This window comes from Macaca nemestrina, chromosome 12 (genome assembly GCF_043159975.1).
Source record: "Macaca nemestrina isolate mMacNem1 chromosome 12, mMacNem.hap1, whole genome shotgun sequence".
Lineage (NCBI taxonomy): Eukaryota > Metazoa > Chordata > Mammalia > Primates > Cercopithecidae > Macaca > Macaca nemestrina.
Window position 1 is genome coordinate 97,593,471 of NC_092136.1, and position 15,628 is coordinate 97,609,098.

Consider the following 15,628-nt stretch of genomic DNA (forward strand, 5'->3'; position numbering starts at 1 on the left):
CATTGAATTTAAAATGCACCATCTTACTGACATTTCTGTCTTTTGTCTGCATCTATCAGAAAATGTGTAATTGCACCTTGTGAGTTTGTGTGAAGGTTACAGTGGACCTCTGTATGAAGAGAAAAGAACTTTAACACTAAAGTGTCCTGTACTGTACACTGTATTCTCTGTCTTTCTCTCTCTCTCTCTCTCTATATATATAAAACTGTCAAAGTCAACTGCATTTCATCTTAACACAAGCATAGAGGTTTCAAATAAGGAATACATAATACGACTTCAAAGGAATTGCAGTAAGCCTAGCAGAATGTCAGATATATATGCATATAAGAAGCAGAAGATACAATTTTAAGAGCTCGAGAAGAATAAAATTAATTCTATTCCAAATTGTTGTCTACTGCTTCTTTGGCATTTCCTTTCTTGGTATTTGAGATTTTATATAAGAATGTATTTTATGGTTATCAATACAAATGTCACTGTCTAATAATATCTTAGGAAAAAATGACACGTTTCATGTATATGGAACTTTATGTTTCACAAGACCTTTTTTCATGTATTACTTATGTAAATTACCAAACTAACTTTTAAATACACTCTATTAAATTTATTTATAGGAAAAGGAATTAAATCTTATAATATTTAGCCACAGTATTAAGTACTATATTTTATAAGTTGCAGTGTCCCAAACAAATTTTTTTAGTCCTCACAGTAAGAAGCCATGTGCTACGATCTAAGGTGCAATACTCATTAATATTAATATTAAATGCATAAATAAAGGAATAAGTGAAAGAATCTGGGACAAAAAACCATTTCTTTTGACTTTAAAGGCAATGTTAACATTCACAAGTTATTTTATTATATAATATTTTACTTTATCAGGCCACTTTTGGTATGATCACTGGACAAGATCATAGTTAACAGCTGATATTTGAATAATCACATTACAAATTTGAAGCTCCAGTCTTCTATACAGTTTATTTGAGGGACAAGTAGGGCTGAAAAGAGAGTTATTTTGCTTATATAGCCTCCACATTGATTTCAGCTTCCTGTGAAATCATTATTTATTTCACAAATAATCCAGAAAAGAAGTAATTTAAGAAACAGATTTATTTATTTTTTATGGGGGGTGGAGGTATAATAGGTTTATTAGTTTTAAGGAGTGGCAAGCAAGAAAACTAATTTCTAGTTCTGTATATGATACTATAACTTTTGTGGGTACATAGTAGGTATAGATATTTATGGGCCATATTAAGCATGCAATGCATAATAATCACATCATGGAAAATGGGGTAAACCATCCTCTCAAGCATTTATCTTTTGTGTTACAAATAATTTAGTTACACTCCTTAAGTTATTTTAAAATGTATAGTTAAATTATTATTGAATATAGTTACCCAGTTGTGCTATCAGATATTAGGCCTTATGTATTCATTTTAATTTTTTTTTCGTACCCATTAACCATTCACATCCCCCCCAACCCACCACCCACTACCTTTCCCAGCCTTTGGTAACCATCCTTCTACTCGTTATGTCCATGAGTTCAATTGTTTTGATTTGTAGATCCCACAAATAACTGATATGAAATGTTTTTCTTTCTGTGCCTGGTTTATTTGGCTTAACATAATGAATGACCTCCAGTTCAATCCATGCTATTGCAAATGAGTGAATCTCATTTATTTAGTGACTGGATAGCACTGTATTGTGTGCAAGTACAACATTTTCTTTATCCATTCATCTGTTGATGGGCACTTCAGTTGCTTCCAAATCTTGACTATTGTGAACAGAGCTGCAACAAACATGGCAGTGCAGATATCTCTTAAATATACTGATTTCCTTTCTTTTGAGTATATACCCAGCAGTGAGATTGCTGGATCATATGGGAGCTCTATTTTTAGTTTCTTGAGAAACCTCCAAACTGTTATCCATAGTGGTTGTACTAACTCACATTCCCAACAAAAGCGTCTGAGGTTTCCTTTGCTTCACATCCTTGCCAGCATTTGTTATTGCCTGTCATTTGGATAAAAGCCATTTTAACTGGGGTAAGATGATATCTCCCGGTATTTTGATCTGCATTTCTCTGATGATCAGTGATGTTCAGCACCCTTTCATATGCCTGTTTGCCATTTTATGTCTTATTTTGAGAGATGTGTATTCAGATTTTTTGCTCTTTTTTTTATTGGATTATGATATATATATATTTTTTTCCTGTAGAGTTCTTTCAGCTCCTTACACATTCTGGTTATTAATCTCTTGTCTGATGGATAGTTTGCAAATATTTTCTCCCATTCTATGGGTTCTCTCTTCACTTTGTTGATGGTATATTTTGCTGTGCAGAAGTTTGTTAACTTGATGAGATCCCATTTGTCCATTATTGCTTTGGTTGCCTGTGCTTGTGAGGTGTTACTCAAGAAATTTTTTGCCAAGACCAATGTCCTGGAAAATGTTTCCAATGTCTTCTTGTAGTAGTTTCATAGTTTGATGTCTTAGATTAATGTCTTTAATCCATTTTAATTTGTATTTTATATCTGGTGAGAGATAGGGGTCTAGTTTAATTCTGCTGTACATGGATATACAGTTTTCCTATGACCATTTATTGAAGAGAATGTCTACCCAGTGTCTTTTCTTGGCACCTTTGTTGAAAATGAGTTCATCACAGGTGTGTGGACTTGTTTTGGAGTTCTCTGTTCTATTCCATTGATCTATGTGTCTGTTTTTATGCCAGTACCTTGCTGTTTTGTGATTATAGCTCTGTAGTATAATTTGAAGTCAGGTAAAGTGATTCTTCCAGCTTTATTCTTTTTGCTCAGGACAGCTTTGGCTATTGTTGGTCTTTTGTGATTCCATATAAATTTTAGGGTTTTTTCTATTTATGTGAAAAATGTCATTGGTTTTTTAATAGGGATTGCATTGAATCTGTAGATTGCTTTGGGTAGTATAGACATTTAGCAATATTGATTTTTCCAACCCATGGACATGGAATATTTTTTCCATTTTTATGGTGTCCTCTTCAATTGCTTTCATCAGTTTTTTTTTAGTTTTAATTATAGAGATTTTTTTTCACTTCTTTGGTTAATTTGTAGGTATTTAATTCATTTGTGGCTATGATAAATGGACTTAAATTTAAATTTCTGTTTCAGATTTTTCACTATTGGTATATAAATGCTCCTTTTTTCCCCCTATATATTTTGTACCCTGCAAAATATACTCAATTGGTTTATCAGTTCTGATAGTTTTTTGAGGGAGTCTCTAGGTTTTTCCAAATATAAGATCATACAGTCTGGAACAAAAATGATAATTGTACTTTTTTCTTTCCAGTTTTAACAGATTATAACATGTATGTCTTATAATCTATTATTTTATGCTGAGAACAACACTGTTTGCATAAACAAACAAGTAACAAGGAAAGTAATGAAGACTATGCCTTAAATTTATTTCCTTGCTTTTTAACTTTTTGTTTTTAATTTCTCTTGTCTAATTGCTCTAGCTAAGACTTCCAGTACTACATTGAATAACAGTGGTGAAAGCAGGCATCCTTGTCATGTTCCAGATCTTAGAGGAAAGGCATGCATGGTTTCCTCATTCAGTATGATACTGGTTGCAGGTCTGTTACATATGGCTTTCATTATTTTGAAGTATGTTCCTTCTACTCCCAGTTTTCAGGGCTTTTATCAAGAAGGGATGTTGAATTTTATCAAACGGTTTCTCAGCATCAATATAAATGATCATATGATTTTTATCCTTCATTCTTTTGATATGATGGGTCACATTGATTAATCGCATATTTTGCACCATCCTAACATCCCTGGGATAAATCCCACTTGGTCATAATGAATGATCTTTTTAATGCATTGTTGTATTTGATTTGTAAGTATTTTGTTGAGGACTTTTGCATCTATGTTCATCAGAGATATTAGCCTATAGTTTTCTTTTTTTAATGTGTCTTTCTCTGGTTTTGGTATCAGGGTAAATCTGGCCTCATAGAATGAGTGTGGAAATATTCCCTCTCCCGCTATTTTTCAGAATAGTTTCAGAATAGTAGGATTGAGTAGGAAGAAATAAACCAAACATTTAGTTCTTCTTTAAATGTTTGGTAGAATTGAGCTGTGAAGCCATCAGGTTCTGGGCTTTTCTTTACTTTGAGACTTTTTATTAAGGCTTTGATCTCATCACTTGTTATTGGTCTGTTCAGGTTTTTGATTTTTTCATGGTTTAATCTTGGTAGGTTGTATGAATTTGTCCATTTCTCCTAAATTTTCTAATTTATTAACATACAGTTGCTCATAGTAGTCACTAATGATCCTTTGGTTTTCTGTGCTATCAGTTGTAACGTCTCGTTTTTCATCTCTGTATTTATTTGGATTTTCTCTCTTTTTTTCTGATACAGTCTGGCTAAAGGTTTGTCAATTTTGTTTCACTTTTCAAAAAGCCAACTTTTTGTTTCAATGATCTTTTGTTTTCCTCATTTCAATTTCATTTTTATCTGCTCTGATATTTATTATTTCTTTTCTTCTACTAATGTTGGGTTTGGTTTGCTCTTTCCTTTCAAATTTTTAAGATTCACTGTTAGGTTGTTTATTGAAATTTTTCTTCTTTTCAGATGTAGGTACTTATAACTGCTTATAGCTGTAAACATCCCTCTTAGTATTGCTTTTTCTGTGTACCATAGGTTTTAGTATGTTGCTTTAAATATCATTTGTTTCAAGAAATTTCTTCTTAATTTATTCATTCACACACTGTTCATTCAGGAGCATATTGTTTAATTTTCATGTATTTGTGTAGTTTTCAAAATTTCTCTTGTTATCTAGTTCTAGTTTTATTCCATTGTGGTCAGAGAAGATAATTGATATTATTTCAATTTTTAAAAAATTGTTTAAGACTTGTGTTGTGGCCTAACATATGGTATAGCCTAGAGAACAATCCATGTGCTGAGGAAAAGAATGTGTATTATGCAGCTGTTGGATGAAATGTTCTGTAAATATGTATAAGATTTATTTGATCTACAGTGCAGATTAAGTCAGGTGTTCCTTTGTTGATTTTCTGTTTGAAATATCTGTCCAATGCTGAAAGTAGGGTGTTGAAATCTCCAGCTATTATTGTATTGGAGTCAAGCTCACTCTTTAAAATAGTATTTGCTTTATATATTTAGGTGCTTCAGTGTTTGGTGCATATATCTTTATAATTCTAATTTTCTCTTGCTAAATTTACTCCTTTATTATTATATAATAATATTCTTTGTCTTTTTTTTTTTTTTTTTTTTTTTGAGATGCAGTCTTGCTCTGTTGCCCGGGCTGGAGTCCAGGAGTGTGATCTTGGCTCACTGCAACCTCCACCTGCCAGGTTCAAACGATTCTCCTGCCTCTGCCTCCTGAGTAGCTGGGATTACAGGCGCCTGCCACCGTGCCTGGCTAATTTTTGTATTTTTAGTAGAGATGGGGTATCACCATGTTGGTCAGGCTGTTCTTGAACTCCTGACCTCTTAATCTGCCTGCCTCAGCCTCCCAAAGTGTTGGGATTACAGGCATGAGCCACCGTGCCCGGCCTCTTTGTCTCTTTTACGGTTTTTGATTTAAAAATTATTTTGTCTGATATAAATATAACTACTCCTGCTCATTTTTGGTTTTCATTGGCATGGAATATCTTTTTCCATCCTTTATTTTCAGTCTATGTGTGTCTTTATAGGTGAAGTGTGTTTCTTGTAGTCAACAGACAAACGAGTCTTGTTTTGTTTTGTTTTGTTTTAGTTTATTCAGCCACTCTATCACTTTCAATTGGAAAGTTTATTCCATTGACATTCAAGGTTGTTTTGTGTTCTTCCTTCTTTCTTTCCTTTCTGTCTTCCTTTAGTGAAGGTGAGTTTCTCTGTCGAAATTATTTAGTTTCTCAGTTTTTATTTTTTGTGTTTCTATTATATGTTTCTTGATGAGAAGTTACTATGAGGCTTGCAAATACTTTCTTATAACCTAATAACACTGTTTGCATAAACAAACAAACAACCAGGAAGAAAACTAATAAACACCTTATACCTTAAATTCATTCACCCACTTTTTAACTCTTTGTTTTTACTATTTATATCTTATGTAGTATGTCTTGAAAACATGTTGTAATTATTATTTTTGATTGGATCATTTATCCTTTCTACTTACAATAAGTATAGTTTATACATCACTGTTACAGTGTTATAATATTCTGTGTTTTCCTGTGTACTTACTAATACCAGTGAGTTTTGTACCTTCTAATGATTTCTTGTTGTTCATTAACATCTTTTTCTTTCTGATTGAAGTACTCCCTTTAGCATTTTTTGAAGGACAGGTCTGGTGTTGATGGAATCAGCTCTCATCTGGTAAACTTTAATTCTTTTTCATATCTGAAGAATAATTTTACTACATACACTATTCTAGGGTAAACTTTTTTTTCCTTCAGCACATAAATATGTCACGTTACTCTCTCCTGGTCTGTAAAATATCCTGAAAAGTTTGCTACCAGAAGTAATGAAGCTCCATTTTATGTTATTTATTTCTTTTCTCTTACTGCTTTTATGAAACTTTTTAAAAATCTTTGACCACTTGAAGTTTGATTATTAAATGCCTTAAGGTAGTCTTCTTTAGGTTAAATCTGCTTGGTGTTCTATAACCTTCTTGTACTTGAATATGCACATCTTTCTCTATGTTTGGAGTTCTCTGTTATTATCCCTTTGAATAAAGTTACTAATTCTATCCTTTTCTCAGTCTTCTCTTTGAGGCCAATATCTCTTACTTTCTCCCTTGAGCCTTTTTTTTCTGGATCTTGTAGGCATGCTTCGTTGTTTTTTATTCTTTTCTCTTTTGTCTCCTCTAACAGGCTATTTTCAAATAGCCTGTCAAGCTCACTAATTTTTTCTTCTGCTTGATCAATTCTGCTATTAGAGGATTCTGATGCATTCTTTAGTATGTCAGCTGCATTTTTCAACTTCAAAATTTGTTATTGATTTTTCTAAATTTACTTTACCTTTTTATTTAATTTAACTGATAGGATTCTGAATTCCTTCTCTGTATTCTCTTGAATTTCTTTGAGTTTCCTCAAAACAGCTATTTTGATTTCTCTGTCTAACAGATCCCATATCTCTGGTACCTGGTACCTTATTTTGTTCATTTGGTGAGGTCATGTTTTTGTAGATCATCTTCATACTTGTAGATGTTTGTCTGTGTCTAGGCACTGAAGTGCTAGGCATTTATTGTAGTCTCTGCAGTCTGGACTGTTTGTACTCATCCTTCTTGGGAAGGCTTTCTAGACATTTGAAAAGACTTGGGAATTGTGACCTAAGCATTATTTGCATTTGAGAGGACCTGGAGCTTGGAGTGGTGTAACACCAGCACCTCTGTAGCCACCAACCCCAGGACTGTGCTGGGTCAGATCTGAAGCTAACACACTGCTGGGTCTTTCCCAAAGCCTGTTGTAACCACTCCTTGTCTACCATTCATGTTCACTTAAAGCCTTAGGCTCTACGGTCAGCAGATGCAAAGCCAACCAGACCTATGTCCTTTCCTTCTCAGTAGGGTGTTTCTCCAGGTCACACGCAGGTCTAGAGGTACCATCTAATAGCCAGGGAGTAGAGTCAAAAACCTTAGAAGTCGGCCTGTTTTTCTATTGGATTGTGACTGAGCTGGCATTCAAACCACAAGACGCACCCCTTCCCACTCCTGCCTCCTTCTAGTCAGAGGATCCTCATCCCATGACCACTGCCACCTCAGGCCTACAGGGAGTACTGCAGGCTACTGCTGATGTTCCCTTAAGGCCAAGGGTTCCTCACTCAGCTTGTGGTGAATACTTCATGGCTTGGGACTCACCCTTCAGGGAAATGGGCTCCCCTCTGGCCGAGAGCAGGTTCAGAAATGCTATCCAAGAGCCAAACCCTGGAATCAAATGCCCCAAAAGCCCACTTTGTTCTCCACACCCCTGTAGCTGAGCTGGTACCTAAGGCATAAGACAAAATCCCCTCTACTTGTCCCTTCACTGTTCTCAGGCAGAAAGAGTCTTGCCCAGCAGACACCACAGCTGATAATGTGCTGAGTCTCGCCTGAAGCCAGCAAGTCACAGATTCTCACTTAAGACCCTCAACATATACCTGGGTTTTGCTGCTTGCTATTTAGGCCCTAAGGACTCTTCAGTTTGCAGGCAATAAATCCTGCCAGGACTGGTTCCTTCCCTTCAAGGCAGCTAATTTCTTTATGGCCAGAGAGTGTCTAGAAACATTCAGGAACTAGCGGGGTGGAAAGGGGGTCTCATGACTCTGACCGGTTCCTTATACTGCCTGGGCTGTGCTAGTATCCAAGATGCAAGACAAGCATCTCATCTTCCTCAAGCAGAAGAAAGGGGTCTCTTTTAGAGCTGTGAGCTATGCAGCCTGGTGTTAATGGAGTGGTGATGCCAGTCTTCCCTTTGCCATCCTGGCTGTCTCAGTAGGTCACATGCCCTCCCAGTCCACTGTCTCTGGGCCTAGTTCAGCCCTAAGACTTGCCAAAGAGCTGCAGTCCTTATGGCCTAGACTGACTTTCAAGTTTATTTGGGGCCCCAGAGTACTTTAGCTCACAGTGGCAAGGTTGGCAGGAATTCAAATTTCAACCCCTATGATTGGCAATCTCCCTATGCCTAGGGCTGGTTTAAATTCTCCCTCCATGGGCAGGAATCAGCTAAATTTGATCTCATTTTGCTTTCAGCTATAACGAGGGTAGCACTGAGTTCAATGACTCACAATTCTGGCTCTCCCTCTTCCCATGGCACAGAAACACTCTCCATATTTGGCGGCTGCTGCTACTGAGGGATGAGACAGGGGTGGTATCAGCAATTCGTGGCTGTGTTTTAAAACTCCTTCAGTGCCTCGTTCAATGATAGGAAGTTAAAACTAAGTATTGTGAGTGATCACCTAATTTTTTTTTTTTTTTTTTTTTTTTTTTTTGAGACGGAGTCTCGCTCTGTCGCCCAGGCTGGAGTGCAGTGGCGCGATCTCGGCTCACTGCAAGCTCCGCCTTCCGGGTTCACGCCATTCTCCTGCCTCAGCCTCCCGAGTAGCTGGGACTACAGGCGCCCACAACCGCGCCCGGCTAATTTTTTTGTATTTTTTTAGTAGAGACGGGGTTTCACCGTGGTCTCGATCTCCTGACCTTGTGATCCGCCCGCCTCGGCCTCCCAAAGTGCTGGGATTACAGGCGTGAGCCACCGCGCCCGGCCTAATCCTTTTTTTAAACGTGCTTTTTTTGTGTAGATAATTCTTAAATTGTAGTTGTTGTTGTAGGAGGGTGATGACTGGTGATGCCTTCTATTCTGCCATATTGCTCCACCTCTTCCAGGAGACAGATTTAAAATTAAACTTTGGGACAGCATTCTAAATGTATTTATGGCTCATAATATGATAAGGTCTCACAACAAAACCAAAATCTGTAATGATGCTGAATGAGTAAATAAGGTTTCCCTTTTTGTGAATTCGTATGAGTTTGAGTTTAGATGGCAATGAATAAATACATTAATCAATGTAATATAATTTAATATATATGGTCACAGCATATATATCTATATATGCTGTTACTACATATTAAATCATTTCAGGCTTTAAATCCATAGTTTTATCTTTGTAAATACAATTTAGGCATGGTATCTGATATTTTTAATGAAATAATTCACTTTTTAATTAGTGAAGGCTTGAGATAGACAAATTACAAGAGGGCAAGAAAAAAAAATTGTTGTGGTCTTTCTGAGAATCAATACTCTGGGCTCCCAGATCATCTAGTCAATGTATATGCTTAGTAATCTTGGGCTATGCATTTATTTAATATATATTTAATAATACTAATGTTATAAAAAAAAAGCCTACTATAGCATTCACAACAAAACGTTGTTTGTGCTTATTCAAATATATTTGAGGCACAGAATATGTTAAGTCTCACTGCTGGAGTTGGATATTTGTCCCTTCCAAAACTTATGTTAAAATTTGATCCCCAATGTTGCAATGTTGGGATGTGGGGGCTGGTAGGTCTTTGAATCATGAGGTGGTATCCTTCATGAATAGATTATTGCCCTCTCTTCAAAGTGAGTGTGCTTGCTATGAGTTACCACAAGAGTTAGTTGTTAAAAAGAGCCCAGCCCCTCCCTATTTCTTGCTTTCTCTCTCCCTGAGTGATAGCTTGCCCATGAAGGCTCCCTTTTTACTTTCTGTTGTGAGTTGAAGCAGCCTGAGGCCCTCAGCAGATGCACATGCCCAATCTTGAACTTTCCAGCCCCAAAAATGGTGAGCCAAATGAGCCTCTGTTCTTTATAAACTACTCAGTCTCAGGTATTCTGTTATAGCAACAGTAAACAAACTAAGACACTATGAATAAATACAGAGATACTTCCAAGTATCCGTGGTAATGGGAAGAGATGCAGATAACCAAGTAATATCTGTTTCGATTTTAAATTGATTACATGAAAATTTTATATTGTGTCTTTTATATCTTCCTGATATTTTTAATTAGAATGCTATTTATTAAATAGATTACAAAACTGAATCATGTTCAAATTGTGACACAGAGAAATGAACTCTAAATTAGTAAAAGAAAGCAAATCTGGAGCAAAAAAAAATTGCTACAGAAAAATCCACAAAATTGAGAAGCTTATGGGTGTTATTATTAATGTACCACTACTAATATTATTAATAATTATCTGATACTGATTATTTAGTGAATGCTAAACACATTGTATGAATTATTTTATTTTTTAAAACATTATTTTTACAGCAACGCTACAAGATATGTATTATTATTCTTCTCCCTTTTCTCATAAGGAAAGCTTAGAAATGCTTTAGGCTACAGATAAAGTGGTTGTCAAAACCAGGATATAAATCCCAACTATAGCATCCGTATTCAACCATGACATTTTTCTACCATACAGTCATTTATTCCCCGTATTTAAATAGAAATTATATCTTCGTAAAATGTAATGTTTTGGGTACATCTGCGGTTCAAGGTAATAAGTAATCAAGGTAACACAAAGACATGTATTCTACTTTGAAGAACTGTATATATAAGCCCACATGGAGCTAGAATGTAATATGCAGAGTTAAAAATCATTATATGAACAGACTTGTTGTGGGTATTCACATTTTAAGTAATTTTAATTTAGAGTTTTACTAATCAGTTGTGATAAAATCTACAGTGCCTACCTTCTCCCACCCTCTCTTTTCTCTAGCGGAGCCTTAGCGATTGTCTTTTAGCCAGGGAGGGTGATGAGGTACAGCGTGGGATTTACTGAATCTATAACACTGTAACAGAAGGGGTGCCCAGCAGAGCAGAGTGTAGGTGGAACTTAATTAGAAGCCAGAGGGAGACTGAAGGCCTATGACAAGAACAAATCAATGTTTTTGATCATGAGACCTTGCAGAGGCCAGGCTGCTATTGTAACAGGAAACTGGCACAAGCAATTGTCTTCAGAGGCCTTGACAAGCTGTGATACGCTCTTTGGGTCCTGGTTTATAAGAGATCTTTTGACGCTGTATTGTAGCACGGCCATCCCCTTCCTTCTCCGCTTTAAAATGGGAGAAAAAAAAAACTATTCTTCAACTGTGGCTTTCCTTAGAAACATCCTCTACATTCTATAGACATGTGGACATTAAATAAAAATCGTTTAGAGACTGAAACATAGTAAAATAGAGTCACTAAAGGCAGTAGGAGTTTGAATTCTGTGTGATATTTTTCATGTTTGAATCACTTGGAGGGTTTTATATTGGATAAACTGTAAAGCTATATATAGCTTTTAACACAGAAGTCCAATTAAATATATTATCTATGAATATAAACTTTCCTGTATAATTGAACTTATTGTTTAACCATATAAATTGTTGAATGGAACTAATTACTAGAAATCAGAAAAGCAGGAATTGTTAAAAGAGTAGCTATCTGTAAATATCTTTAAGATTGTTGATGTCCTTTCACTTTAGATTTTTCCATGTCATAAAATAATTACAAAATAAATCCTACTTTGTCTTCAGACTCCTGTCTAGGCATATATTATTAATCAGTAATTATCATTGCAATGGCATTATTGTTGTTCTTTTATTTCAAGTGTCTTCTTACTAGTTTGGCCTGAGAAACATTAGCTACAAAACTTAAGCTTACTTTTAGGCTATGTCCTTTAATTATTTTACTATGGTGTAATTTCCTACCCCTCAGGACCAGTCACTGAGCAAAGAAAAAGTTATGTCACACAAATTAAGCACATATTCTGCTCTCAGTGGGGTATAAAATCATAAGTGATTATGAAATAATTACTAGTTTCCTCAGATATTGGGCATTCTTATTTGGTTAGTATTTCCAAATATGCTGTTTTTCTGATGGAAAAATTTGTATTTATGTTCAAGCCTCTTGTATTTTTTAATTATTTTTTTGCTAGTGAAACAATCACAAAGCTAAATAAAAATGTATAGGCATTAGGAAATTAAATTATAAGAAATAGTTTATACATTAAATGTGACACTAAATAATATAGAAAACCTGATGCAGTATTTTGAAAAGTACATCTTTTTTTTTTTTTTTTTTTTTTTTTTGAGACAGAGTCTGGCTCTGTCGCCCAGGCTGGAGTGCAGTGGCCAGATCTCAGCTCACTTCCTAGCTCTGCCTCCCGGGTTCATGCCATTCTCCTGCCTCAGCCTCCCGAGTAGCTGGGACTACAGGTGCTCGCCACCACGCCTCGCTAATTTTTTGTATTTTTAGTAGAGTTGGGATTTCACCGTGTTAGCCAAGATGGTCTTGATCTCCTGACCTCATGATCTGCCCACCTTGGCCTCCCAAAGTGCTGGGATTACAGGCATGAGCCACCGCGCCCAGCCTGAAAAGTACATCTTACTGTGCCCAATAACAAAGAGCAGATATGTGCTAATGATCTTTAAAAATACATCATTATCCTGATTAGTCTGTGACCTCTTTACCATACTCATTCATCAGAAATTATCTTTTTCATTGTACTAATCTCAAATACTACTACTACTAATTTAAAAATTATCCTTGATTGTAATTTGCTCTTCAAAATTCCTTCCTTGTCTCTGCACATATATTTTAAAACCTCTCATTCTTTATCCAGTCATAATTTCAATTGTTGCAAGAGTTTATCTAAAAACAAACAAAAGAATAATAAAAACATAATAAAGAACAGCAACATTAATTACTATAACAATAACATGACAATAGCCCCTTTCAACGGGCCAGGCTTGGTTCTATGTGCATTATATGGTTTATCTCCAAGATAAATACACTGTTGTTATGCCTCTTGGGAAAAGAAGAAAATAAGGCTATAAAAAGCCTAAATAATTTCTCAAGGTCTCAAAAATGAAAAGGGACAGCATCATAATTTGTACCCATGTTGTACCCATGACCGCATTCCAAAGAAAATTTTATTAAGCAAATAGAAGAAATGTCCCCTACTGCTCATGTCATATTCACCAAGTTCTAGCTATGTGCTTATTCCTGTTCTTAACTAAAACAAGTCAATTTTTCACATTCAGCAGGTTACCACATTATTTCTCCCCTTCCTCCCTAATCCCAATGCCTCAGTTTTCTTCGAGTGTCTCTCTTATCTACATATTCAGAGTAGAAATTCTGATAAGTTCAATCCAATTAACATATGGCATTTTCCAGACAAGTTTTTGGTTTAGGTCTCCTGAACTAAATCGGGTCAATTGTGCCGAAGGGAAAAATTTTGTCGTTGTTGTCCTGTAGTGTTGCATATTTAACAGAATGCTGTTTAGCTGTCTCTCCAGAAGAACATTATACAAGGAAAAATGTCCTTCACTAGTCATTTTTTTTTTTTTTTACCAAAATAGGAACCAGGTATAGGAAGAAGCCAACACAGAAAATTGCAGAACAAAGAAAAACAAAGAACTTGGACCTGATAACAATCCTGACCCTTTAATCATAACAAACCTACAGCCTACCCTAACACTTTTTATTGCTATTAATTTTTATAAACCACTTTAAGGGTTTTCTGTCACCTGCACCTAAAAGAATCCTGATATCAAGATTTAACAACATGTTAGGTTAATGTAAAGATGCTTTCTAATTCCTGGTATGTTTTAACCACCACTCGTTAACTTGCACTGGCCTCTACATCCCGATGTTTTTTTTTTTCTTTCCCTTTCCCATTTGAACATGCTACCTTATTGCACTCCCACATTTCTCTATGTCTGTTATCATCACTCTGCCTGGTGTCTGTTGTGCTTCTTGCTGTGATTCTCACTATTCATCTGTATCCAAACTCTTGCTCCTCAGGGATTCTTTGAACTTTACTGATCCTTAAGCTTGATTCAGCTATCCTCAATCAGGCTATTGCTACTCACAACTCAACAGGACACCTCTCATAAACCTTCCTGGTAGCCATCAAACATTTCAATCATTTTTAAGTTAAATAAAAACAAAAACAAAAAAAAACAAGCAGATCATTTTTAGATGATAGAATGGTAAGCTAACTCAGTTGCTATTCTTTGATCATTTTAGCTATGCTAAGAACATTTTATGTTTATGAACCTAAAGTAGAAATTTGGCCAGCTGGAAGTACAGACAGTGCCTACTTATAAATATTTAAAATTGCATTATGGATTTTAAAAATATATGTGTGATAAACATTGCTAATAATGACGATTTATTTTTGATTTACTTGTTTTATCCTACAAAGCAGAAGCTCTATAGCTAAAGTATGTTAACTACAGTAGGTATTCTTGATATGCTTGATACCTCAATTCTTAAAAATTATCTCTTTAGTCGCTTGTTCTATTCATGTCTATTTTTCTTTCTAAATAGTGTGCATTATCTTTTCATAAGATCAATAGACTCCTATAATTTTTTTCTTATTATGAATTCTTAATTTATCCTTTCATTGTGGAATATTTCTTTATGGCTTTATTATAATTAATAATTAAATTTTAAAAAGATCCCCTTTTGAGTCTCACATTAAAAATACACTACAGTTAAAAACATAATAAAATAAACATTAAAATGGAATAAAATATTTAAAAGCTCAGCAAACTAGTATCAATAAAGCAATGTGAAGAAACTTTTTTCATCCAGTCTGCCAAGAAGGAAACCAACCTGTAATCACATTTGGTGGTTCCTTATTTCAAAGGAAGATGCTTCTGTTTAACTGCTTCCTGCTTTTGTAAGCTTTTATTTTTTCAATTATTATTGGTTATTCTGTCATTTTGAGGACTAAATTTAAAAAAAAATTTCTGGACCTCAAAATATCTGAATGGAGAGCCTGCTCTTCATACAAAATTACATTAGTAAATGTACTTAACAATCTCTTAATAGGTAAATTGGATGACTCTATGTCTGGCTTTATTTGACTAGATCCAATTTAACTGATGCCTTCAGCATAATTAATCAGAAAATGCACTTTAGTGAATACCATCATTTCATGTCCTGAGGATAGTGCTAAAGAGACTGGTTTTGGCATCTTGGGTCTTGCTTGTCATTCACATGACCACCTCGTTTTATTTTATTCTTCTTTCTGAGATTAAAAAAAATGCTAGAATAAATGCTCTGTAAATGGATATCCATTGTTTGAGTTGACAAATGAAATAATGTTTGATGTGTTTTCCTCTTTACCAAAAGAAAAAAACAATCAAAAAATTATTAAA

The 15,628-nt window shown here is 35.1% G+C and overlaps 1 long non-coding RNA gene across 1 annotated transcript in view; it reads right to left on the minus strand.

Moving 5' to 3' along the window:
• The window catches only part of LOC105484306 (uncharacterized), a 520,010-nt gene that overhangs the window by 110,093 nt on the left and 394,289 nt on the right, over positions 1 to 15,628 (minus strand). The window lies entirely within an intron of this gene.